The following is a 13936-nucleotide window of genomic DNA, read 5'->3' on the forward strand; positions in this document are numbered from 1 at the left end:
AACATGCAAGTCAACTTACCAGCTTCATAGATGTGCATATTAGAACAGCCACACTTTAGCCAGTCACTGCTTTGATACCATTGTAATCTTCATTAGAACCTCAAACATTTAACCAAATTGGCTTGTAAATTCTGCATCGAGCTTATGCAAGTTGCTTTGCAAATTTACAATGGATAATGTTCCTTTAAAATCTACCAAAATGTTAATAGTGTAAGATTCTCACTAATGCTAATCAAGCACAAAAATTAGATTCTGTATTAAACAAATAGTTTGAGTAGTCATGAGTACATTAAAGTGGAGAAAGACACTTCAGACTTGTGGCAATTTTGACTTCACATCTACATGCAGCCATCATTTACATGATCTTTAGCCATAATGCTAGAGTGTTTAAAACTAAATTTTTAATACAATGCAAACATGTTTAAATAATATTTACCACTTGCCTGATTCTGAATGTAAAGCAATCAACACCTTCAAAGTCTAGGATGAAGTTCTGGACTTCCAATCCATATTCTGAAAGAAAAAGCCTATTTAAACTTCAATTTCTTTTAACAAACTAGCAGAACCTGGCCACGCATTGCTGTGGCTCGGCAACGCATGTACGTTGCCGAGCCACAGCAACCTTCTCTCCCCCAGTCTTTCCCCCCCCCCCCCCCTCATCCTCTCTTCTGTCTTCAAACCATTCTCCATTTCCCTATCCCCTCATCCTTCCACCATTACCCCCTCCCTCTTCCCTTTGTCCTCCCCATTCTCTCACTTCCGTCCCCTTGCTATCCCCACCATTCCCAACTCCCTCGTCTAATGCCTTCCCATATTGTGTGATTTTCCTGATCAGAAAACTTGAACATCAGATCACTTGATGTTCCATCCAGATACAAGTTAAAAATGAAATGAAAAGTAACAAAAATAAAGTACTCACGAAATGAACAGAATGGTAAACACGGCTCATTTCTAATGCAATTCACAAAATAAAGCAAAATTAATAATCTAAATTTATGAAAATTCAATTTATCAATGCAATCATTTAAATTGAATTGTAACATCTAGTATAGCACATGTTTCTCTTACATTCAACAGATGGCACTTTCAAGAAAAGCATAGTTTCTGCTTAGAACAGGATTTGTTCAAAGCATAGTTTTACCTATAACAGGTGTGGCATCTATATTTATACCTACAAAATGAATGGTATGGTAAACAGCTCTATCTCTACAATGTCACAAAACTTAAAATTTTCAAAGATTTAGATTTATTTAATTATATCAATGCAATCTGAAAAATTGAAATGGAATTTGACAGTATAGTTAGCATGTTGATATGTGCAACAGATGGTGCCCTTTTTCAAAAAATGAATATTTTTTTTACCTGTCACAGGGGTGGCATCTATATAGTAGGTATATGAAAAGATACCCATATTTGAATGGAACGTTGTGTCAGTTTCAAAGCAATCGGTGAAGAACTTGGGGAGATTACAGTGTGTGGCTCTTACATCCAACAGATGGCAATGTTAAAAAAACAAAAATAAAATTCCTCTAGTCACAGGTAAGGCATGAACGAGTCCTCGCCTAGTTGTGCGTATGGGAGTTGACCTTTGGCTCTTTGGTCATGCCTCTCGACTGTCAGTTGACTCGTGTTCAGGTTCCCGAGCCTAGTGGGCTCTATCATGTCAACTTTTGAGACTGCATGGAATCTGCCTCTGCCATTCCTGGTACGAGAGTTGACGTGGTTCTGGAATTAATTTTGTCGCCCGGTGTTGACCTTTCTCCAAAGCAGCTATGTCCTTCTGAAGAAGAGGTCTTCATGCTTGGGTATAGTAATCCAATTGGGCCGGGGGGACGTACCAGAGATTTACACAGTTGAATCACTACCTTTTCCATAAAATCTAAGATGTGCTTGATTATTCCTAGGGTTTGGTTAGCCGTCTTTTACTGCTGCTCCTGCCTGTTGTGCAAATTTCAGTGAACAGTGGATTTTGACTCCAAGATCCTTTTCTTCGTCAATCTGTAGAGTTCATATAAATCTCTTTGCAAGGCTTCAATATTTTTATTTCCAACTTTACCATAAATCTGGTAAACTTGCAAATCATTGCAAATTTGATGGTTTCTAATAATCTCATCTATGTCATTGATGTACAGTATATGACAAAAAGGGGTTGGCTCCAAAATGAACCCCTGTAGTGCCCCCCCACCACATACTTCTCCAGCCAGATTCATCCCGTACCAAGAATCCTTTCCTTAGGATTCTCTTGGATCCTGAGGGGAAGCTCTTGCCCCTGTTAACACAAACTGAAACCGTCTATTTTCCGCTTGTTACAACTTTTAATAAAAATGCTACATCTTGGCTTAACGTGTTTATGACGTATTAGAACATTGTTACAACTTGCTATATTGGTTGTTATAACTGGTTAGGAAGTGTTTAAACTTGTTCGAACGTTGTACCAACATCGTAGTTTCAGTGTGTGTTTGGTAGGTGGATTCTTAATTAAGATTCATGAGCTTGCAGATGTGTGATATCAAGCTGATAAGATGGTAGTTTTCTGCCGAGCTCTTTCTGCCTTTTTTTGAAAATAGGAGTGACATTTGCATATTTTCAGTCTATGGGAACCTTGCTCCAAAGATTTTCTGAAAAGCAGTTTCAGTAGTATGCATAGTTCCTCTGCTAGCTCCTTTTATGACTTGACTGAATTCCATCCACACCAGCTCCTTGGCGTTTGTTTATGTATACCTGTAATTTTCTTCTTTGTCCCAAAATATTAATTCTAGTAACATTTGTTTATTAGGTTGGCGAGATCTTTTTGGCTGCAGGACAGCATTTAACAAATTAGCTGAGCTCACAATGCAGCTGCATCCAACTGCAGAACAGTCACCTGCAGGGTGAGTGATTGCATGTAAATTTAACATCAAATTGCATATAAATAATTATAATTTTCTATTTTACTCTTGTCATCTTTCTACTACTATACTGTATATTAGGATTTCTCCATACTGTTAATCATCCCTCAGTTGCCATATGAAAAATAATTTTTTAAATCTTTCCAAGGTGTTTTTGTTGAATTGGTTTAAATGTATGGGTTGATACTTTATGGGCAACAGGCTGTTGGATCAAGTTATTACAAGTTGACCTCGAGGAATAGAAGAACTCCCTAAACCCTCTCCTGGTATGCTCTAGGAAATTCAAGTGTCTGATGCCCACAGATTTTGGCAAGTACTCAGTACTCTCAAACCAATCTTTGACTAGCTCTCATCCTTTAGCTACACTTGGGTAATTACATGCCTGTCAACAAGTGGCAATGCATGTCACCCAAGGCTCCAGTCAGCTGGCCTCTCACTCATTAGTTGCCTAAAACTGAACCCCTTCCACCATACAAGGAAGAAGGGAACATGTTGGGGGACAAGGAGCTACAAACATAAAATGAAGCCCAGAAGCAAAGGCCCAGGGCCCCAGCCAGAGAAATGAACCACTGTCTGGAAATCCGAGGCACCTAACCATGAAGGCATAGGGTGCAGCACACAGCTAAACTGGCCCAAAGTAAACAATATTTATCATATTTAGCAAAAGGTTCTGTAGCAATAGAACTATAAGCCACACTTTCTCCCCCCCCCCCCTTCCTCCCAACTGTTCAGTGTCAAAAGGGAGGGAGGGGGGGTGTCCATTTACTGTACCACTTACATTTTAGTGTGGGCTTCATCCACTATTCTGACGTTAGCTGGAACATTTGTGCCAGCTGCTGGTTTGAAAGGGAGGCATACCATGTGCCAATTCAGGAAGCTTTCCATGTTCCTCACTGCATGTCAGCTCAGGACCTCACTACCATGTTGGGAGGCAGTTGAAGACTAACCAATCAACATCCCAGGCTGGAGAGCAGTGCCAGCTCGGGGAGAATTTACCACCTGCAAAAAATTTAATACTCTTAACAATCTACAAGATCTATCTCATCTTTATACCTAGCCCCCAAACCTTACATTTGTCAGCATTAAACTGCATCTGGTAGTCTTAACCATTTCAAAACTATATAGGGCATCGGTATTTTTTATTTGCCAATTCTGCAACTATTGCAGTCTAAACCATAATCTTGCGAATAACCGAGGTCCAAGGAGAATAAAGGAAATAAAGGAAATAAATTTCAAGGAAATAAATTCACTTGAACGTGTCCAGCGTAGGATGACTAAGTTAATTCCCCAAATTAGAAATCTTTCATATGAAGAAAGATTAACAAAGCTTAAGTTGCATTCACTGGAAAGGCGAAGAGTTAGGGGTGACATGATAGAGGTTTACAAGTGGATGAATGGACATAACCGGGGAGATATTAATAGGGTATTAAAAGTATCAACACAGGACAGAACACGAAACAATGGGTATAAATTGGATAAGTTTAGATTTAGGAAAGACTTGGGTAAATACTGGTTCAGTAACAGGGTTGTTGATTTGTGGAACCAATTGCCGCGTAACATTGTGGAGGTGGGGTCCCTCGATTGTTTCAAGCACGGGTTGGACAAGTATATGAGTGGGATTGGGTGGTTATAGAATAGGAGCTGCCTCGTATGGGCCAATAGGCCTTCTGCAGTTACCTTTGTTCTTATGTTCTTATGAGAGCTTTTAGGCACTACTTACAACACTTCTCCCAACTTAACCCCATTTATACTAATTTCCTTTGGTATAGCCATGACCTAATCAACTTCAGTCAGCATTCCCAATGATCCGAGCCCCTATCAATTTTGCGCCACTATCAAAATCTCTGCTTAAGGTACAAAATCACAAACCTTTTCACCATTTCCTCAACTATGCAACCTAATCCATGAACATTTAGTAATAAAACTATGCGATTCCTGTATCTAGTCATGTTTCTCAAAAAAGAGTAGAGAAATGGCACTTGCAATGTTAGATTCTAGTAACTTTCCTCACAATAGACTAAGCTAATTGGTCACTAACTTAAGCGTTAAAGTTAACTCAAACTTTTCCTTTAAAACTTGCTATATTAGGAACTTTCCACGACCGCCCTTTACCAGACATAATTAAATAGGGTAAAAACGGTATATTAAATTTAGTAAAACTACGGTAAATTCAATATGATAAACTTGCATTCTTTAAGCATGGGCTGCATAGCAAGTGAACTAAACTAAATGTTAAGCACCCTGGCAAACCACTTCGTTCTATTAAATTTCTTTATTTAATCACTGTCCGGCTAGAATTTTTAGATTAGATTAAAGGAACACCCTCCCTGGTAACGGCTGAACTAGTTAACCAAATACAAATATTTAGGTAAAATACTTTCATAAAACCCGTCTACTTCCCCCACCAGTAGACTTGTTCAGCTAAAGGCATAATGTAATGTTCCACTTTAGTAAATAAAGACAAAAAAACACTACCCCATCTGTGTAGTTACCGGTTACCCGACATTCTACGCTTAAAATAACCCATCTATTCCCCATAATTGTTCAATATAACTTACCTCTCACCCGCTGGTCGAGTACACAGCAGTATATATCCACCTCCATCACTCACCGCGTGGATACTATTTCACTCTGGCCGCAAATTGCCTCAAATCACCTACGTTGTCCATAAACATATATAGAAGAGCAACTGACCGTAACACCCGCATAGCGATCATCACATCACGTGGGAACATTAGTAGTACTGCTGTCAAAACATAGATGGCGCCAGGACAAACGGTAATTCCTATGGACTCGGATACAAGACACTCCGTACATTGACAACATCGCACACTAATATTTTTACCACTTCGGACACCAGCTTTAGACGTTTCGCATATGTGTACGTGTTCCATATTAAAACGACAATATAATGCTATTAACAATTAAAATCTTCTATTTAACAGGCATATAGTTATTAAATGAAGTTTAGTGATGTAATAGACATAATCCGGAGTTGGTAAGGACGCCGCCCGCCAGCGTAAACACAACACACCCGAATGCCCACAAACACGATACAACGCACAAAACACAACACTTCTGTCAGTTTTTTGATAAACTCCTTTTATATTTATTATGTGATAGTTATACTTGCATAAAATGATAACTATTATAGGTAAACGCCTAATATTTAACATTAATCAATAAAAAAGAAGTCAGAAGCCACACGCCTGTCTGTACATGTCTTTTGTGTAAAAGTATTTTGGGCGCTCATGTACTTGAGCGCTAGCTAGCGTTCACAACTGTTCTCGCCTACAAGCATTAGAATTAAACAAACGAATTTATTTTTTCATTTATATACAAGAAGAGAAGGCTGCTCTTGAGTCTGTAATATTCATCTGATCACTGGTCTCCCATTTGGTCCTCATTGATTTATCTTACGATTATTGAATGTCAATAACCGTATTATGCAATTTCAATTTCTTCTATTTCTTTCTTTATTATGCACCCCATACCCATCCCGTGGGCGGTGGTGTAAAGGATTACAGAGGCACATAATCGGTTCAGGAACTGAACCCTCTAGTTCGGTTAGCTAAGCTTTGTAGTCTCCGTGGTGTAGTGGTAAGACACTCGCCTGGCGTTCCGCGAGCGCTATGTCATGGGTTCGTATCCTGGCCGGGGAGGATTTACTGGGCGCAATTCCTTAACTGTAGCCTCTGTTTAACCCAACAGTAAAATGTGTACTTGGATGAAAAAACGATTCTTCGCGGCAGGGGATCGTATTCCAGGGACCATAGGATTAAAGACGTGCCCGAAACGCTACGCGTACTAGTGGCTGTACAAGAATGTAACAACTCTTGTATATATCTCAAAAAAAAAAAAAAAAAAAATGTACACACACTCATACATACATGTACACACACACACACACACATATATATATATATATATATATATATATATATATATATATATATATATATATATATATATATATATATATATGTCGTACCTAGTAGCCAGAACGCACTTTTCAGCCTACTATGCAAGGCCCGATTTGCCTAATAAGCCAAGTTTTCATGAATTAATTTTTTTTCGACTACCTAACCTACCTAACCTAACCTAACTTTTTCGGCTACCTAACCCAACCTAACCTATGAACATAGGTTAGGTTAGGTTAGGTATGGTTGGTTAGGTTCTGTCATATATCTACGTTAATTTTAACGCCAATAAAAAAATTGACGTCATACATAATGAAATGGGTAGCTTTATCATTTCATAAGAAAAAAATTAGAGAAAATATATTAATTCAGGAAAACTTGGCTTATTAGGCAAATCGGGCCTTGCATAGTAGGCTGAGAAGTGCGTTCTGGCTATTAGGTACGACATATATATATATATATATATATATATATATATATATATATATATATATATATATATATATGTCGTACCTAATAGCCAGAACGCACTTCTAAGCCTACTATTCAATGCCCGATTTGCCTAATAAGCCAAGTTTTCATGAATTAATGTTTTTTCGTCTACCTAACCTACCTAACCTAACCTAACCTAGCTTTTTTTGGCTACCTAACCTAACCTTACCTATAAATACAGGTTAGGTTAGGTTAGGTAGGGTTGGTTAGGTTCGGTCATATATCTACGTTAATTTTAACTCCAATAAAAAAAAATTGACCTCATACATAGAGAAAAGGGTTGCTTTATCATTTCATAAGAAAAAAATTATAGTAAATATATTAATTCAGGAAAACTTGGCTTATTAGGCAAATCGGGCCTTGAATAGTAGGCTGAGAAGTGAGTTCTGGCTACTAGGTACGACATATATATATATATATATATATATATATATATATATATATATATATATATATATATATATATATATATATATATATATGAGACAATGTCAGACCACGGAGGAAAATGAAACAGGAAAATTTCCTTAAGTACTTTCGTATATTAAATACATCTTCAGAAGGAATGATTTTACAGATCGAGTGATGGGTATAAATAGGCAGGAGAGAGTGGTGAAGTGGGGTGAGGTATAATACTTGGACAACGCAGACGGCCCATTGGCCCATCAGATGCACCCAATTGGCCCATCCGATGTAGCCCAATGGCCCATCTGATACAGCAGACATACAAGCATAATACATAGGTAATTATAACATAAAGAGGTAAATATATACAATGAATTAGTGAGACAAATGTTTTTCAATGATCCTACTTAAATCGCCCTTTAGCTGATCTATTAGAAATGGATCTAAGTTATATAGACCACTGCTAATATTCAAATTACTTTCTTTGGTGATCTGTATCAAAGCAGATTCAATTATGTTTCTGTTATAGGTGCTTTTACAATTTGTTATTGAAGAAGCACTCTCCCAATCAATTTGGTGAGCTTTTTCTGACAAATGCACAAACAAAGCATTAGACAATTGGCCATGTCTTACAGAGTATTTATGTTGCGATATTCTACATTTTAAATCTTTAGATGTTTGCCCGACATAGAACTTATTACATTCCTTACAAGGTATTTTATAAATGACGCAATTATCACTACGAGGGCTGTTCCTAACCAATAGCTTACCAACAGTGTTTTCGTAGCTAAACATTACATCTATATTAAAAAGTTTCAAGGCCTTGACAATATTCTCAAACCCAGAGAAATATGGTAAACATAACACATTCTTTGGGCGAATCCTTTCACTGCATACATTATTATAATATGTACGACGTGCTTTGTTACGACAAACTTCCAAAAAATTCAGTGGGTAACAAAGCTTAAGACCAATCGAATCAATATTCTTAAATTCTTCGTCTAAGAATTCTTAGGCTATATAGTAGTACTTAAGTACGCCATAGTAGTACTTAAGTACGCACTCCTTCTGAAGATGTATTAATATACGAAAGTACTTAAGGAAATTCCTGTTTCATTTTTCCTCCGTGGTCTGACATTGTCACATTTTTAATCACGTGTTTATTTTCGTGATATACACACACACACACAGGGTGGGCAGACTGCATATTTTTGGATTGTCAGAAAGCCTTTGACACAGTGCCACACAAGAGGCTAGTGAAAAAACTGGAGATGCAGGCTGGAGTGAAAGGGAAGGTACTCCGTTGGATACAGGAGTACCTAAGTAACAGGAGACAACGAGTCAGTGTGAGGGGTGAGGTCTCAGATTGGCGAGACGTTACGAGTGGAGTACCGCAGGGGTCAGTCCTTGGACCTATACTGTTTCTGATATATGTAAATGATCTTCCAGAGGGTATAGAATCGTTTCTCTCAATGTTTGCCGATGATGCAAAAATTATGAGGAGGATTGAAACTGAGGACGATAGTAGGAGGCTACAAGATGACCTAGACAGATTGAGTGAATGGTCCAACAAATGGCTGTTGAAGTTCAACCCGAGTAAATGCAAAGTAATGAAACTAGGTGGTGGAAATAGGAGGCCAAACACAGGATACAGAATAGGAGATGAAGTACTTAATGAAACGAACAGAGAGAAAGATCTAGGAGTTGATATCACACCAAACCTGTCTCCTGAAGCCCACATAAAAAGAATAACGTCTGCGGCATATGCGAGGCTGGCTAACATCAGAACAGCGTTCAGGAACCTGTGTAAGGAATCATTCAGAATCTTGTACACCACATATGTAAGACCAATCCTGGAGTATGCGGCCCCAGCATGGAGCCCGTACCTTGTCAAGCACAAGACGAAGCTGGAAAAAGTCCAAAGGTATGCCACTAGACTAGTCCCAGAACTAAGAGGCATGAGTTACGAGGAAAGGCTGCGGGAAATGCACCTTACGACACTGGAAGACAGAAGAGTAAGGGGAGACATGATCACAACCTACAAAATCCTCAGAGGAATCGACCGGGTAAACAAGGATAAACTATTCAACACTGGTGGGACGCGAACAAGGGGACACAGGTGGAAACTGAGTACTCACATGAGCCACAGAGACGTTAGAAGGAACTTTTTTAGTGTCAGAGTAGTTAACGGATGGAATGCATTAGGCAGTGATGTGGTGGAGGCTGACTCCATACACAGTTTTAAATGTAGATATGATAGAGCCCAGTAGGCTCAGGAATCTGTACACCAGTTGATTGACAGTTGAGAGGCGGGACCAAAGAGCCAAAGCTCAACCCCCGCAAGCACAAATAGGTGAGTACAAATAGGTGAGTACACACACACACATTATATATATATATATATATATATATATATATATATATATATATATATATATATATATATATATATATATATATATATATATATATAGGGTTGGTTAGGTTCGGTCATATATCTACGTTAATTTTAACTCCAATAAAAGAAAATTGACCTCATACATAATGAAATGGGTAGCTTTATCATTTCATAAGAAATAAATTTGAGAAAATATATTAATTCAGGAAAACTTCAGGAAAACCCACCCAACTGGGCGGCAGCTTTACAGTCATGTGCTCCACACCCACCCAACTGGGCGGCAGCTTAACAGTCATGTGCTCCACACCCACCCAACTGGGCGGCAGCTTAACAGTCATGTGCTCCACACCCACCCAACTGGGCGGCAGCTTAACAGTCATGTGCTTCACACCCACCCAACTGGGCGGCAGCTTTACAGTCATGTGCTCCACACCCACCCAATTGGGCGGCAGCTTAACAGTCATGTGCTCCACACCCACCCAACTGGGCGGCAGCTTTACAGTTATGTGCTCCACACCCACCCAACAGGGCGGCAGCTTTACAGTCATGTGCTCCACACCCAACCAACTGGGCGGCAGCTTAACAGTCATGTGCTCTACCCCCACCCAACTGGGCGACGGCTTTACAATCATTTGCATGAATTACTTACAGTAAGCAAATTTTAGATACTTCGCTAAGATTTTGGGCAGCACATCATTATAAATGAAGTACTTACACTTTTCTTGGACACCAATGATAGTGTTATCTCTGAATTCCGCGATTTTTTTTTAAATTCCAGTACTGTATATAATGACGCAAAGTATGCGAATAGTTCTGCAATAGTGATCCTATCCTGCGTCATAATTTACATACATATCTACTTCTGTTTTGTGTATTAAAATTACTACATTTTTATGTTAATTTATTTCTGTAAATGATGATGATGATAAATTTCAATAAATGTAAGTAAGAACATAAGAACGGAAACTGGTCGCGTAAATGGAAATGGTTGGGTACATTTCCTTTCACCTACCTAATGCGAATATTCATGTGTCCGGACACTGGCGATGGTGTGGTATTGCCTATTTATTTGACCATATCTTTGCTTTCATTTAAGATATGTTTTCCTTGAAATGTATTTACATTATCGTCTACATCTGTCTTTATTCTGAAATAAAAACCTTTGACGTTACTTTGCATATATGTACATTAATTATAAGCATATATGTACATTAATTATAAAATTGATTGGCTTGTGTGCAGGCCTTCACACTCCCTGAGCGAGCCATCAAGTAACTATAAAAAGGCATATATCTTCACTTTCACTTCAGTTATATTTATGCCAAAGTATTAACATGCAGCTTATATGTCTTTCTGATGACATAAAAAACTTCGTTTTTTACCATATCTAGATTCAATTAACATTGATTTTCAAAAGGTCATAGTTCCCATCGAAAGGGAGAGCGTCGGCCAAGAAGCCTTGTTTAAAATATGGTCACTGCTTGATCGCAAGCGGGGATTTTTCTGGCGGGGAAGAAAGAAACAATTGCGCAGCGCGTCCCGCGGCGTTGCGCGGGCAGTTTGGGGCCGTATAAATACGGGCGCACAATGGGGCTCTGCCTCACTCCGCCTGCCCTCGCCGCTGCCCTCGCAAAACGGATAGAGATAGGCTTGTGTCTTGTCAGATGGGATAGAGACCAAGGCCCGGGGGAGGTGAGCTACGCGACAAAAAATCGACGCACGCTCCGACTGGACCAGGTATCGCTTACATGGTCAGGAATCAACACTCTTCGGATCCTACAAGCACAGATCCTACAAGCGCTCCTGTCACCAGGCGAGATTTCTCCAGGATCCTACACGCTGCCCTCTCGGCGCTAGGCTTGACTTCAGATGACTACGCTCCGCACCCAGCTGTCTCGGGACGGGCTCGCCACATCAGAAATAATGGCAGACGGCAGGCGGAAGAGTAGTGCTCACATCCTACGTCAGACGGGACGTTGTTGCTCTGCTACTTTGAGTGCCTCACGCGGCCAGCTGGCACTCGCCCTTCGGGGGGGGGGGGGGGGGTCCGGCCGCTGGCCTGCGGTGGGGGTGCAGCGCCGGTCCCCAAGTGTCCCGCTGTCCGCAGCTAATACTTTGCCCAGTCTAGGTGCTAGTAAGCCCTACTTGTAGTCACACCCCCTTCTCCTTATCCATTAGGTCTTTTACGGCCTCTTGGCCGGGTACATTACGTGTTATGTGGTCTCTCACTTATTAGTTATTCTTTGTGTCCTGCCTGTTATATCCTAGTGTTATATAATTACCACACATTTGCACTCGGCCTTAATTCTAGTACCAGTTAACCTTTAGGTTTCTGCAGAATTAGTTTCCATGTCACTATAGGCTAAGGTCTCATACTTACTACGGGTGAACCTTTTAAGTTAAATCTAGTCCTCTGACTTGGAATTGTTACTGTTAATTCTTACTTTATATATTTTAATATAAACGTTATATATTCCTTAAATTATATATTTGTAACTTTATATATTTACATGTTCAATATTAAGTTTAATAATATCAACTTTGTTATAAGTCTATAATATAAACCGTGTTTAATATAAACTTTATATAATTACTTACTTTATATTTGAACTTTATATATTTACATGTTCTGCAGAATTTAATCTTCAATAAACTTTAACGCCCCATACTGCCAGTATCTTTCTCCCCCTGGTCAGAAAATGAATATTTTTCCTCTCTAATAAGGTATAATCTCTGTGATGCATTAACACAAACTATTTTATATCTGCCTTTCTGATAACATATATAAATATAATCTTTATTTGTGAATATTTGTTAATTAAGCAATATATCAGAGAGCGTGTAGGGTTCGGTGTTCTATGAACGAAAAGGACTGGAGTAGTTTAAATAGCGAACGCATACCAACGAATAACGCTAGTATCTATATAACAAATTTATTGTCATGTGGAATTTATTTAACTTCCAGACACTTTTTTTTAATAAATATTAAATATTTTGTGGCTGTTTATGAAAAATATTATTATAAATACACATTCTACTTGTTAATATTACCAATTAAATTTGCGACAATTTGAGCCATGAAATACGACGACTGGATCACTGTGTACTGTGTACTCTGGAGCAACTGTTTGCACCAGAACACCAGGACGCCCTACGAAACTCCAACCTGATCATCACTCCTAACCGTCGCTACTTGGCTGAACGAACCATCTTCGTCAGCCACACGAGTGTCTACATCGCCACCCAGGACCCTGGTACCATACTTGATAGTATCAACACCAGAAACCCGGCTCTGACTGCTGCTACAGTCAAGGTCATCAAGAACAACGACAACCCAAGGCCTACTCTCAAGGTCACCTTCACAACAGCTGCTGCAGCGACCCAAGCTGTGGAAAATGGATTTAGATGTCTGGATATTTCCATCACACCTGACACTGTAAAGAAGGAACGGTACTACAACATTCGCCAGTGCTTTAAGTGCTACAAGTACGATCATGATACCAAGAACTGCCAACAAGCAGAGGTTAAATGCAGCATTTGTACCCAGGATCATCACTTCAAAACCTGCCGGTCAACCACCAAACTGTGCCTCAATTGTGGAGGAGCTCACATCGCCGTCTCCATGGACTGCCAAGTACGACTAGATGAAATAAATAAAACAGTAACTGCCAACCCAACAACCAATCAGCCGGCGAGCTTCAATATCCAAGCTACATCGTTTCCAGTGCTTCCCAACGCTTCTGCTCCTGCTACACAGACGTCCACACCAGGCCAGACCACCCCCCAATGGGGACCCAGGACACAGGCGACTGCAGCTCAGCCAACCAACTTGA

Source organism: Procambarus clarkii, chromosome 41, assembly GCF_040958095.1.
Source record: "Procambarus clarkii isolate CNS0578487 chromosome 41, FALCON_Pclarkii_2.0, whole genome shotgun sequence".
In the NCBI taxonomy this organism is placed as follows: Eukaryota; Metazoa; Arthropoda; class Malacostraca; order Decapoda; family Cambaridae; genus Procambarus; species Procambarus clarkii.